This window comes from Haemaphysalis longicornis, unplaced genomic scaffold, assembly GCF_048455015.1.
Source record: "Haemaphysalis longicornis isolate Haplotype H1 unplaced genomic scaffold, Haemaphysalis longicornis Haplotype H1 scaffold_8, whole genome shotgun sequence".
Classification (NCBI taxonomy): domain Eukaryota; kingdom Metazoa; phylum Arthropoda; class Arachnida; order Ixodida; family Ixodidae; genus Haemaphysalis; species Haemaphysalis longicornis.
In genome coordinates this window covers 182,110,530-182,123,666 of record NW_027526445.1, presented here as the reverse complement: position 1 = coordinate 182,123,666, position 13,137 = coordinate 182,110,530, and the positions used below count along the sequence as shown (strand labels likewise).

Genomic DNA, 13,137 nt, shown 5'->3' with positions numbered 1-13,137 from the left:
CATCCAACAACGCCAACGGTTGTGTTTTACAGAACCGAAACCGAAACCGAAACTTGTTTGGTTGCTCACCTTGGGCATCGTCCAATCACGGTGCCCGCTCCTCCTAACGTCACAGCTTTAGTTGGTGCGGCCGCCGCAAACCGCGCATGGTAGTTTTTCTTCTTTCGCGCTTTGTAAAATAATTACCGATTTGTCAACCGAATAAACGATGAAAAGTGTGCTAATTTGAGCCAGTCTACGCAGTGCAAGCAAAAACGGGAGCTTGACAAATTCACTTCAGTGTCCCTTTAAGGGCAGATTGGTCAAGATTGGCCAAAAAAAGAAAACCACAGCGTTCGCCGTAATGGTGGCATCGCTTGCTCGGAACGAGAAACACAGGTCATAGCGTACGCCCCTCCCAGGTGATGTCCAATGATTATCACTTTGAAAAAAGAAAATGAAGGAAGCTCACACCTGTAGCAACAATGATGGAGTGAAGGTCGTTGCGGCAGCAAAGAAGAGGCAAATCGGCTGCAGTCGTAGACTTCGTGAAGGTTGCGTACAGCTTCCCTAACTCCAAGTCTTACGCGTTAGTGTGAGCATCCTTCATTTTTATCGTAACTATGCCAAGATAAATTGTACGCAAATTAATTCATAACTAATTCTAAGGAAGTCATGTGTGTGTGCCTTTATTCGATCGATATAGTGTAACGTTCCCGTACATATACAGTACAATCTCGATAAACGGAAATCGCTAGAACGGAACTGCCGCTTAAACGGAACAGTAGCCTGTAAGTTGGTTGGTTTTGTATTCATGTAACGTAAAAAAGCTCTCGGTAATCGGAACTAAACTTGCCGCGTCACCTTGTAAACTGAACCAGAACTGGAACTTCGTGCGAAACCCATTGGCATGAGAATCAGCTTTTTACGGTTCCGGCTGTTTCGTTTTTTTTTTTTCTTCCTCCACGTTTTTTTTTTTAGACTCGTTGGCCTCGTAAGCCTCGTCTCGTCAGTGGTCAGCCGTGTTAGCGCAACGAATGCAACATCGCAGTTCTTGTTCCAGTACTTGTTCTTGTTCCAGTTCTTGTTCAGGTTCTTGTTTCATACGGTATCGACTCAAGACTCTGAGGTTACAGGGTTCAGCTCCTGCCGCCCCGTTCGTGCCATCGTGGTGCTATTCGCGCTTCATTACCGCGTTGCCGTCTTCTAAATTCGGTGGCTCGTAAGCACGCGCGAAGTTGAGCCTTCTATAGCCTACGTGAAGATGCAGTTGCAAGGACAAATAATGGATGCGTCTTGTAGTGCTCGACGACTCATTTTTGCCAAATCAACTTTGTCAATGCTGTACCTAAACCTCTTGTTTTCTTGGTTTCTGAAAAAAAAAAAAAACAACTATCAGCTACATTCACCTTCTAGTTTCTAGAGTTCCATGAAATGGTATTAAGAGTGTATACGCACATTAAGAGTGTGTACGAAAGAAGCGCGTAGACTAAGGTTACAAATTAATTCAGACCCCAGCGGGGTTCTTCGACGTGCGCTTGAAATCTGCTGCTGCACACGGGCGTTCTTGATGGCCTGTAGGAGATTAAAAAAATCACGGGAGCTTAAGTCTGTTTACGTGCTTTGCTCCCCTAACGCGTCTTAATTCTAGTGCGGGAGACTAAATGGTCAGTTGACTGCCTTTTCTCGCGTTTGCTCATTACGCAGTTCGACCTCAATTTTACGAAACGCGGATCTTGTGCATTTGATTAATTAACGAACAAAATCGCGATTCCCAGCGTAGTTCCCCGTATGCTTTTCTAGACGTTTTCTAGATGTTTCTCATAGATGCTTTCCAGATCTAACGACGGGCCCGTCCCAATGAAAAAGTTCGCAGGTCCTACTGAGTTTGGGAAATCCAAGTTCCGCTGTACAGCTTATTTGAGTGAAGATGGCGTTAAATGTGGTGAGTTATTCCGACGAGCCAAGCCAATGTTGAAAACGAATAAAATTCGCATTTTGTTTTCATGGCCCCATTAACAGACTTTTATTTTCACGGCGACTTTTATTTTCACGGCGGACCCTGTCCTGCGCTAGGTTAATTGTGACCAAAACTGCGTGCGTCTATCGGGTCGTGTCGACAAAGAATAATCGCACACGCTCGCTCTAGAGACAGCATGCAATGCTGAGTAGGTCTAAATTTATTGTAGGTATCTTGAAAAAAAAAAAAAATCCGCTAAAATTCTAGACGCCTCTAGAATTACGGCCAGTTTCATTTACCTCTCGTAATTGCTTAGTTCACGCTGACCTTGTAAGCGTTAGTAAATACGCGGCCGTCTACGGGGAGCATGGTGACAGAAAAGGACTGTGTACTTCTTGTTTTAACTGCGAAGCTGTTAGAAAATCGTAATTTTCCGTGTCCGCAGTTAAAAATATCGAGAAGTTGCCGAGCGCGCGCACGCGACCGCGGCGACCACCCGACATTTAAGAAAACCGAGAAAATGCCAAGCGCCCGTGTGCGCGTGCCTCGTGACGACCGCTGGGTGAAGCGGTAAAAAACTTCGGAGCCTACGTACGCGTGCAACTGCGTTTCGATGGACCAAGTGGCGCGCATGTGCTAGTGAAAGCCGATCGTCCCTTCAAGGTCTGTCACCTGTTTGAGGACAGCAACAGAAATATTGCTACCGAAACTCTTGTTGTGCGGAAGCAAAATTTAAGGCATTTGTTTAAAGGACGCCTGCGATTTGCCAGCGCCTGTGCCGACTGATGAGTGCAAGCACGCCACGGCTCTGAGATGGTCTCGTATGTACTAGCTGCAGCACTGCAATCGTACCTACGTTGCCATCAATAAAATTTCTTGAGAACCATTATTTGGTTTTGTACTTAAACATACTTTTGAGGGCAGATGTGTCGCCATCCGTCGTCGCAGGCGACGACTGCAGCTTCGGCCTCTCGCGCGCCGTGTTGCTTTCGTTCGCAGCTACGGTTTCTTTCCACGGGGATCTGAAGGTCTCCAGGGCAAGGAGGGTTACACCACATAATTTGAGTGCGATTATTAATATGTCTGTTGACGGGGCGGCCGAGAATCTGGTTGAAACGGGAAACACGACGCACGCCCTTGATATTTAACCGCACAGCTGTCTAAACTTGAGCTTGGTCTATTCGCGTTCGCAAAAAAAAAAATACAAAAAAAATACCGAGCGCACGGGAGCTGGCGCCTTGTGAAGATCACCCGGCGTCGTCCAGGCTTGCGCGTGGGCTTGCCCCACGTGAGGAGCTCACAAAACATATAAAAAAATACCTAGCGCACGCTAGCATGCGCCTCGTGAGGACCGCGCTCGGTGTCGTCCGATTCTACCATGGAGAACACTCTGTCCAGCGTTCGTGGCGTGATCTCTCGCGTGCTCTCCTCCTCGCCAGGTCACGTGCATTCACGCCTGAAGAGGGGAGCACGGAACAGCTAACGCTACAGACACCGAGTTTGCGAAACCGGTTAATGCCAGTTCTAGAACGTCCTCACGCGGTGCACTTTTGGAGAGATGTGAAAGCCTGCGGGCAAAACGATCCGGGCCTGCCAAGCATGGAGAACTTTAAGCAGCGGCAAGTTCTAAAATCCATCTGAGGTGCAAGAGCCAGGTCTCTGACGAAGGGAGAGGGGCCGCCAGCTCTTCTGGTTCTCCAGCTAGTAGTGCAAGCTGCGCCATTTTGTTTTTTTTTCTGCGAGATGCGGACGCACTGAACATGCGCAGGCACCATGGAGGAAAAAAAAGCTTAGGAGAGGCCCCCACCTATCCCCGCGCATTGGCAAAAGTGTGGAGGAAGTCACGTGTTTTCGGCGGCCATTGGAAGTCGCGTCAGCAACGGCGTCCTAGCAACGGCCCGCCCGCCGTCCGCCAGTCATGGAGGAAAGGCAGCGCCTGCCTTGCCGTCCGATTGCGAAGATTGCTGCTTCGCTTTGCTGCGGTCTTGGGGAACTCGAAAAGGATGCTGCGAGTTGCGTCAGCTGCGCCGATGTGAATATGTCATTTAATTTCTACTTGCAAGTGCACCTTGTATCACGTCAAGCTTTTGCTCCGGTCGCGATCACGACGCGTCTATTGAAGTGCAGATATCGTGAACGCGCCGTCCCATCGTACGCGCGGACACCCGTCAGGTAGATTTTCGGGAAGTGCTACACGATGTGCAGTACGTAGGCGACTTGCAACCGAACGATTCGCAACTCAATTTTTTGGTTATCGCCGCGGCATGTAGTTTGCTAGGCCGGCAATGCGCGGCAGTGGCTTCGCAATTGCTAAAAGGTAGATTCCCAGTTGATATAATTCCATCGTCCTATTACCTTAGTAGGTGTCTGTCTGTTGACTGGAAGAGTGCTGGATCTGGAATCTGGATCTTTTTGTGGTCTCGCTCTGGATTTCGCTTTTCAACGCTTCAGACTGCGAGGTTAGTGTACGTATGAACGTTTTCAAGTGATATCACCTTGAATTTATTGACACTGAGGCAAGTTGAAACTTGGCGAAAAAAAGTTTATTGCCGCCACCCACCCTCTCCTTTTTTTTTTGCTCAATAAAACGTTTTGCCTCCTCCTCCTCCTCCTCCTCCTCCTCCTCCTCATCCTCCTCCTTCGCAAAAAATTCTATCGAAGGCACGCGAACAACGGCAAAAACATTCCACAATTTTTTAGCTTGAAATCTGCATGAAGTGCTGCTTACCTATATATATAGAACGGCCGTTTAATTGACTAGTAATCCCTGGGATTGCCAGTGAAACTGCAACGCAAACTTGGGCACTTTCCAGTCCGGTAGCCGCACGGCGTTCGCCCACTGTTTGCACCGTTCTCCATCGCTTGGGAACCTATAAACGGCGGCGATTGCAAACAAACGATGAATACACACCAATGTACAGCAATACTAGTCAGCGGAATGATGCATTCACCGGTGGAAAGTGACGCCCAATTCCTTGGGTACCGATCGCGACTTGCAGCCTGGCACCGAGCATTGCGGCATTGTTAGAGCGAGTCGCTTCGCAAAACTGCTGCGGCCACACTGGAGGCCGTGTAACGCTGTAACCGCGCGTTTAGGTTCACGGTCACGCGCTGCAAAACGGCCTTCTACCTGCCTATCAGCTGATTTCCGCCGGCTCGGCGCTGGCAGATGCAGACGACAAGAGAGGCGATACAGGACGGAGGAGGCGGAGAAGGTGCACCGAGAGAGAGAGGCAAAAAGAGTCCGCCATTCGACGTACAAAAATGGCTTTTCCGGCTGCACTGGGTGTGACGTCAGGGCCTCTCCTAAGCTTTTTTTCCCTCCATGGCAGGCACAGACTTTGCGATTTCCAGTGTTGCCAAGCGAAGAAATCTCCCGCTAAACTTTTCAGTGAATACCATCTATGCATTTCTGAACCTATCTCTTTTCTTTTATTTTATCATTATTACTTTCTGTTCTCGCTTCCCCAATTAGGTCATGAAAAAAACTTTGAAATCCCTTGAAGTTATTTTCCTCGAGCACCGTAATTAGACAAGAACCTTTCTCTTTTTCTCCGACCACTGATGTTTGCCTGATCTCCTGATTGCGTATGCTCGAATAACAGAGGGAAAGCAACGACAACGACAATATACAACGTTAAAGGGAAGACACGTTCGGCCACCGCACAGTAATTATTTCGCGATCGCATCATAAGGAGTGCTAATAGGTGTCCTGGGGATTCTCTCATCTTTTGGTTTGTTTATAAGGGCCGCATAAACTTTCAGTTCCGTCTTTAGGCCCGCAATCCTCGGAAAGCACAGTTTCGTATTGGAACCCCCTTCCTGGCCATGTCAGGAACGCCCTCGTCCCACCTCTGCCTGATTAAACATCCTTCCAGCGCCGTGCTTGGATGTAAGCAGTGGCGGCAGGCGGGCGTGAGGACAAATCAACTGGTTTGAGAAATTGATCTAAGGAACACCCAGTGCGTATACACTCTCACCAAAGCCAAGAAATTTCTTGTAGCGTGATTGAAATTCTCAGTATGAAAAGGTCAGCCTTCATGCAGCAGAGAGGGTCTTCAGAGTGTAAAATGATTTACACCCTGTCTATAATTGACACCCTTATACCCTAGCAAAAAAAAAAGCAAAGGAAAACGCCCTTACCGGTGTTTTGTCTTTTATAACCCCCTTACACACTAGAAAAAACACTAGAATACTCCCTTTTAAAGGGTGTTTATTGTTCATTACACCATCGCAAAGCGTGCTTTTCTTTGTTTTTTGATGGGGTGTAAGGGTGTTACTGATAGACAAAAATGGGATAAATACTTTTGCAGTGTAAATAACATACATAGTAGAGTTATAGCAAACACTACTCTGAAAATTGGTTTACACCAATCGGTTTACACCGTGAGGAAAAGTGGCAAAGATGTAGGAAAATAAGCGCACGCCAAGTGTACTTGCCGCGCCCGCAGCGAGGACTTCGGCTGAAGGAGTTTCGCGGAACATGCGCCGCCTTGCACTCATTTCTGGGTCACCTGCGAGCGTCCAGGCTAGCCGACCGTAAGCGAAACTCCGTTCCGTCGATAGCTCAGTTGGTAGAGCGGTGGACTGTAGAGGTTTCCAGGTGGTACAGACATCCATAGGTCGCTGGTTCGAATCCGGCTCGACGGACTTGTTTTTTTCCTCCTTTTTGTTTTGTGCTGAGTTCGCATAAAGAAAAGAACCTTCAGAGATGGTAGAAGCGTAAACGCTGGACGTGAGGCATGATGGCTCCCTGAGGACAGCGTTTTCTGTGGCTGTGAGAGTCGTCTGCTGCGCGTCTCCACCACGGCTGGAAAGCAGGTAACCGTTGCTTTTACATCGGATCGCCAAGTAACTATGGGACTGCCGAGTCGTGTTACAGGCATATTTTCATGGTGTTCTCGATTAGTTGAAAAATATAAAAAAGTGCAAATGTATTCGGCGAATCCTCAACTAATTAGTAAGCATTCCTACGCAGCTTCTCCGTTTCACAAACCTTGCTATTTCGTGGGACATCTTGTGTTCATTTTTTTTAGAGAATCACGTCAGCGTTCTCGACTAGAGAATTCTTTGTTATTACGTGGCTTCGACAAGATTTTAAAGCGAAGCTTCCTGTGCCTAACTGGTGGCCGGGATCGTCCGAGTTAGAACGCACTGCAGGGAAGCCAGCTTTAGACAATGGGTTTCACACAACGGTGACGATGGCAAACGAAGGAACATTAAGTGCCTCGAACAAAAACGCTTCCCGTGGTCGGAACAAAACCTGGGGTCCTCGCGTCATGAAGCCGACGTCTATCCGATTGCGCCATTTATTATTATTATTATTTTTGACACGGTTGAAGCAGCTCGGATTTTGGACTTTCACTGTGACTCAGATTACATAGGAGAAAGCTTTGGGTTTTAACCATCTTTCTCTTAAAAAAGGGTGTTTGATTTCTACTGCTAGATTAGGCCGTGAGTCGCTAGTTTCGGCGATTTGTTTTTTGTCATTTCTAGTTCCGGTCGGCCGATATCGGGCAAAATGGGTTATGGTCTTTCTGTCTTGTGTTTTTTACAAACGATCTGCATTAACGCTACTACAACAAACAAATTTCTTAACCTCGCAAGCTATACGCTTCTGTGCAGAAACAAAGCAGTGTGCGGTTACTGCTTTTTAACGATTTTTTGTTTGTTTGTTTTGGGGCCATTCCACTCGAGACCTTCCAGACGCTGCGCTCGACAATTTCCGATTACGCTGTAAGAAATCCTGGCCCATCTCTCAATACATTATTTGTTCTCGCAACGGATTTCTGGAGGATTTTTTTTTCTGTTCTGTCAATTGCAGCATTGTGAATATCGCGGTGGTGACAAAAACCTAGGTCGGGGAAAAAGAAATCCCAAAGTTAAAATGATATACGGAGCACGGTAGACAACACTCTTTGCTACAACGCTTTAACAGTTGTCAATCTTTCTGGCATTGTGCTTTGTGGTGAAGCATTGCTGTGTTTCTGGGACATATTCAGGCATTTTTTTACAGCTTTTACATTGTTTGCAAGCACAATGCGGCTGCATAATTTGTTGACATTGTTGAAGACAGGTGCGCAAAAAATATCGGTTTCTGGAAGCGAGCACTTTCACATCATTAAACACACTAACTTTGAAAAATTTACGAAATTGCGCAGGTTCAGGATCTTGCCGCAGTGTGTGGTGACCCGTGTATAACCACAGGCTTGGGCTTGTTTGTTAGGGTGATCAAAGAACATTAATTTCTGAAAGCTTAATTGGACTACTTCTTGGTTTAAGTGAGAAAGATGTTTCTTTTATATATATATATATATATATATATATATATATATATATATATATATATATATATATATATATATATATATATATATATATATATATATATATATATATATATATATATATATATATATATATATATATATATATATATATATATATTATTTATATTGAAGGGCCACCGCTTTCTCAGTCGGCGGGCCGTAAGTCCGCTTCACTGCACCAAGGGTTCGTTCTTCCGCAGCAGCGGAGAGATGCGGCGGCCACACACGTCGAGATAACGCACGTTTCGTTGGGTTGTAACGGTGCTGTCCGCGCGATAAAAATAATTCACCGCCGCAAACGAATTGGGTCAGTAAAAGCGGAAGCGAGAAAGACCTTGAAGGGTGACGCCACGTGTCAATTAGTGAGGTGGTAAATTTTCGAAGGCCTCAAGCAAACTAGAGGAGAACTGATGTCAACAATGCTATGCAACATCAACGATGAAGACTGCATGCGTGTGCCAGCGAAGATGCCCTTCTGGGCATTTCGGAGAGCGCAGTAGATGCGGAAAAAGTTGAGGACTTACATGTTGAACGCTGGATTGCAGCTGCAGTTCTCGCCGCAGTCTAAAATGAATAGTTTTAGGTCCCGCCCAACTGCCGGAAAAAGTCTTTAGTCTCCATACAAGAGCTCAAGCTACATCACTTCATATGGAAGGAGCAAGCAAAGTATCTGAGAGATAAATTTAGGTTTACTTTAGTCTCCATACAAGAGCTCAAGCTACATCACTTCATATGGAAGGAGCAAGCAAAGTATCTGAGAGATAAATTTAGGTTTATTATAAACCTTTATCTACAAAGAGAATTATAAGTTTATCGCACAAGGTGCTCCGCAATCGCATCACCGGGGAAATATGCAAGCCACGATACACCCCTCCTTCGTTGGATACCAGCGTTCAGAAAAGATTGGGTACGTTTGTGTGGAATCATTTTCCGTGATTTCGCACTGCCTGGACTATACGATAGCTGCCGTGGCTACTTCTCAAGCTAAGGCGCTAAAAGTTGTGCGACAAGATTTTTTTGCTGTCCGAAGAATTTTCCATTCTTCCGGCTGTGCATCGTCACAGTACAAGAACAAGAAACATTTCCTAAATCTGTGTTACCATGAAAATTACCTGAATTTAACGGCTGAGTGGAACTTTTTTGCAAGGTCATATATAAAGAGTGCTTGCGACGATGTTGGCGGCACCGCATTGAGAACCAGTTTTTAGGAACCTTTCTGGGGCAGATGCACACCATCAGATTTTTACATGTGCAGAAAATAACATCAAAAGTATATTCCTGCTCTGGGTGCCAAAAGAAATGGTCGAGTAATAAAAAACAAAGACCAACTCTCAAGAATGTTCCTGTCGACAGTTCCCTTAAAGGCTACACGCACCATTCACCACTTCGTACCATCATCGCTGATAACTGTCACTGCTTGGCTCACGTGTTACTCCGCCACTCAGACTTTCCAAGGGGCAAAGCACCTACGTCGGCGACTCCGGTTGAAACTGAAGCCTCGTAAATGCACAAAAGACGGCCTGGAAACATATAGTCACGGGACAAATGGACAATGGCCCATGGTGCCATAGCCCGGCGTCGAAGACGACGAGGAAGAGACGGGTGTGCAGACTGAGCGGACTCTGTCATGGCCGCCTGTAGACAGTGTAAATAGATCGCTCGTAATCGTTCATTGTTCGTGTCCTGACGCCACGTAACATTGTCACGCGGCAGCTGACGCACTGTTTGCGATAAAATGTATCAGCGGGTGTATACAAGCCGCTAGCTAAGGCAGCTGCAATGTCCGACGCACAGCACGCGTTCGCAGAGCTCTCAACGTCCTCGTCTTCTTTCCCAAGGCTATGTATGAGTTTGCCTTCCAATCAGTGCGTGGAGCGTGTCCCTAGAGGAGAGGTTTGCCATAACTAAACACCTGGCTTAATCTTGGCTCCATCGTTGCGGTCCTTTGACAAGGTACTACAGCCCGTGACAATAGGTACACTACATTTTTTGCCTGAATAAACGCAGGGTCGCGAAAGTGATTCAAGAGCTGCAACTGGTCACCGGCGGGTGATGCACCCAACGGAAATCCAGTAGCAGGCAGCCGCACTCCTGTAAGCCAGCTAGCCACGTGAGAACCCAAAACGCGAGGGGCAGCAACATCTCTCCACTTCATCGGGGTAATTTTTCTGTGCAGTAAAGCTCACTTACAGCCCACTGACCGGGACCGTGGTGGCCGCTTAATGTATATTAAAAAGTATTTTTTGAGTTACAGCAAAAAGTACTCGGATAAAACCTTCAGAAACTAATGCATTTCGTGCACCCTTTCAGATGAGCCCAAACGGCCGAAAATGAGCAATTTTGCAACTTATTCAAAGTTGATGTGCTTAGCGGTGTTAAAGTTATCGCTTTTAGATTACCTTTTTTTCAGCACTTACCTTCAACAATTTCCGCATATTATTCGGCTGCATTGTCCTTGAAAAATATCTAACAGCTTTAAGAACTGTCTAAATATGACCCGGGAATGCCGCATTGCTTCTCCACATAGCACCTTGCGATACACATTGGCAGCTTCGCGTTGTTGCAAGGAAGCGCAGCTCTTTTCTGTTTACCGTGCTCCGTACACTATTTTAAATATGACATTAAAAATGACATTATTTGAATTCATTCTAATTTAATTCTCGTATAATTTGCTTCAGTATAGTTTCGACGATTAAAAGAAGAGGTACAGCCTTTTTCTGTAACCATATAATCCCTCCGTAGGTGGCCATGTAATGACAGCAGACGAGCATTCTGTATTGTTTACAATTTTACTGCGAACTAGTCGTGGAAACTGAATGTAACCCGGCGCAATGATGCAGTCGCCACAGCGGTCAGTTTCAGTATCATTTTTACCGAGATACGCGCAGTAGATTGAGAGCTGCTGCGTGTTTTACACTGCTAGCTCTTGAGCGAGCGTCGACGCGACGCAATTTTGGTCACAACCCAGCGCACGACAACTTCAATGTAACAAGAGCCAGGCACTTCATAGTGCAGCCAGTTCACGTAACAGTGCACGTGACGGCACGCGGTGAGCTGGCTGAAACAGTTTGGAGGCAGAGAGGGCGGTGCGCACCTTCTCGCGTGCTTTTATGGGTCACTTTCTACTACTCGAGGGCTCGGCGTGCGGGCAATCCGGCTGCTCGCCTAGATTCGTCCCGTCGATAGCTCAGTTGGTAGAGCGGTGGACTGTAGCGGTTCCCCAACGATGCGGATATCCATAGGTCGCTGGTTCGAATCCGGCTCGACGGACGCTTCTTTTGCGGGCTCGCTCTTTTTAGATATTTTCTTATAGTTTAATTGACTTGACGCGTACTCTTGCACGAAAATACTTGGCTGGTGGGAGAGTATGTTCGATGGCTTCTTAATGTTATTTGCGAGGGGGCGCTCAAGACGTGCTCCTTCAACTTGCACCCTGCGCCATGTTTCCCATGCACCTGAATGCTGATTCCATCCTCCTCTCTAGTTGAAAGCACAATATGAAATGTTTAAACCGCAAGAGGGACCAGCGAGCAAGAAGAAAAAAACAATTAAAACAGGACAACACACCTTTTTCTCAACGGCCGCAATAGGGGAAACGCGTTCTTACTTTATACTTTCTTATACGTGGTTTTGTGTTTATGAGCATAGCGCGAAAAAAGAAAGTCAAAGCGACCACGAGGAAGTCGACAAGGAGAGGCGCAACTCACAAATGCCCGTGATTTAATTACGCACGGATGCCGGCAGACCTTTCTGTTTTCCTCTAATGGAACCCCCTTTCTCTCTTTCCGAAGAACAGTGTGCATTTGTGAATATTTACAGGTTTTATACCAGCACACGCTTGACTGAGAACGGATTACACATGTGATATGTTTGCAAGAATTCGTTCAGCACATGCTCGTTCAACTTTCCGCCTGCGCTATATTTCTCGTACACCTAAACGCTGATCCCTCCACCTGTCTTGTCTTGAGCCCGATAAGAAGTGTTTCAACTGCCAGACGAACCAGCAAGAAAGAAAAAAAACATTAAAAACAGGAAAAACCACCTGCAAATCAAACTAAATCATATTCATTCAACGTCGTTCTCCGAGATGTTGGAAGAACGGACAAAAAATCTTCGTAGAATCGGCTCGCCTGGGTCCGTCCCCCTCAGTAAACTAACAATCCTACAAAGTCAAGCTGAATTGATTATGCAGCAGCCGGGACTGCGGTACATCATTATACAGTGGTAATAATGGGGGAAAGAAAAACAACACGAAAGAAAGAAAAAAAAACGAAAACAGGAACAACAAAGAGCATCCAAAACCTATACAACAAATAATCAATACAACCGTTCACCCTTTCTACAATCTTTCGTGTTTTTACAATTGATACAGTTAAAATAGGTATTTAAGTAAACGACGGACACATGAGTAGAAAACCACACATGCACACAAAAAGAAACAACACCAGAAGTTACAGATCTGGTAAATTTAGTAGGGATGGCAGCGTATGCGCGAGGATTTGAACTTTATAATTTGTGGGCGCGCAAGGTGTTTTCCAGGGTTGGTTATGACGCGTGTGGTAGTTGGTATTATTCCGGGTTAGCTTAGATTTCTGTGCGATGAAGTGTGTCGTCTTCTTTTCCCTGCATATTAACGCTTCAGCTAGATATTATTGCAAATAAATCAAACTTTAAGAATACCGTGTTTTGTTAAAACTGCTTCTGTGTGGACAATGAGCAGTGCGTTAGAGACTGCGCGCACAGCTTTTTTTTCTGCAACAGGAGTAGCTTGTTGATATTTGAAAGAGGGGTGTTTCTCCAAATAAGGTGGCAGTAGCTAATCTGCGGAAGAAAACGTTTGTATGTATATCATAAGTTTTATTTTTGTCG

General features: G+C 46.0%; 1 protein-coding gene and 2 non-coding genes across 3 annotated transcripts in view; all 3 read left to right on the top strand.

Moving 5' to 3' along the window:
- LOC144149198 (tetratricopeptide repeat protein 8-like) overlaps positions 1-13,137 on the top strand; it is a 142,790-nt gene that overhangs the window by 96,839 nt on the left and 32,814 nt on the right. The window lies entirely within an intron of this gene.
- Positions 6,496-6,589, top strand: Trnay-gua (transfer RNA tyrosine (anticodon GUA)). Its single transcript has 2 exons — positions 6,496-6,532; positions 6,554-6,589. It is a non-coding gene; the product is annotated as a tRNA-Tyr (tRNA).
- Positions 11,445-11,538, top strand: Trnay-gua (transfer RNA tyrosine (anticodon GUA)). Its single transcript has 2 exons — positions 11,445-11,481; positions 11,503-11,538. It is a non-coding gene; the product is annotated as a tRNA-Tyr (tRNA).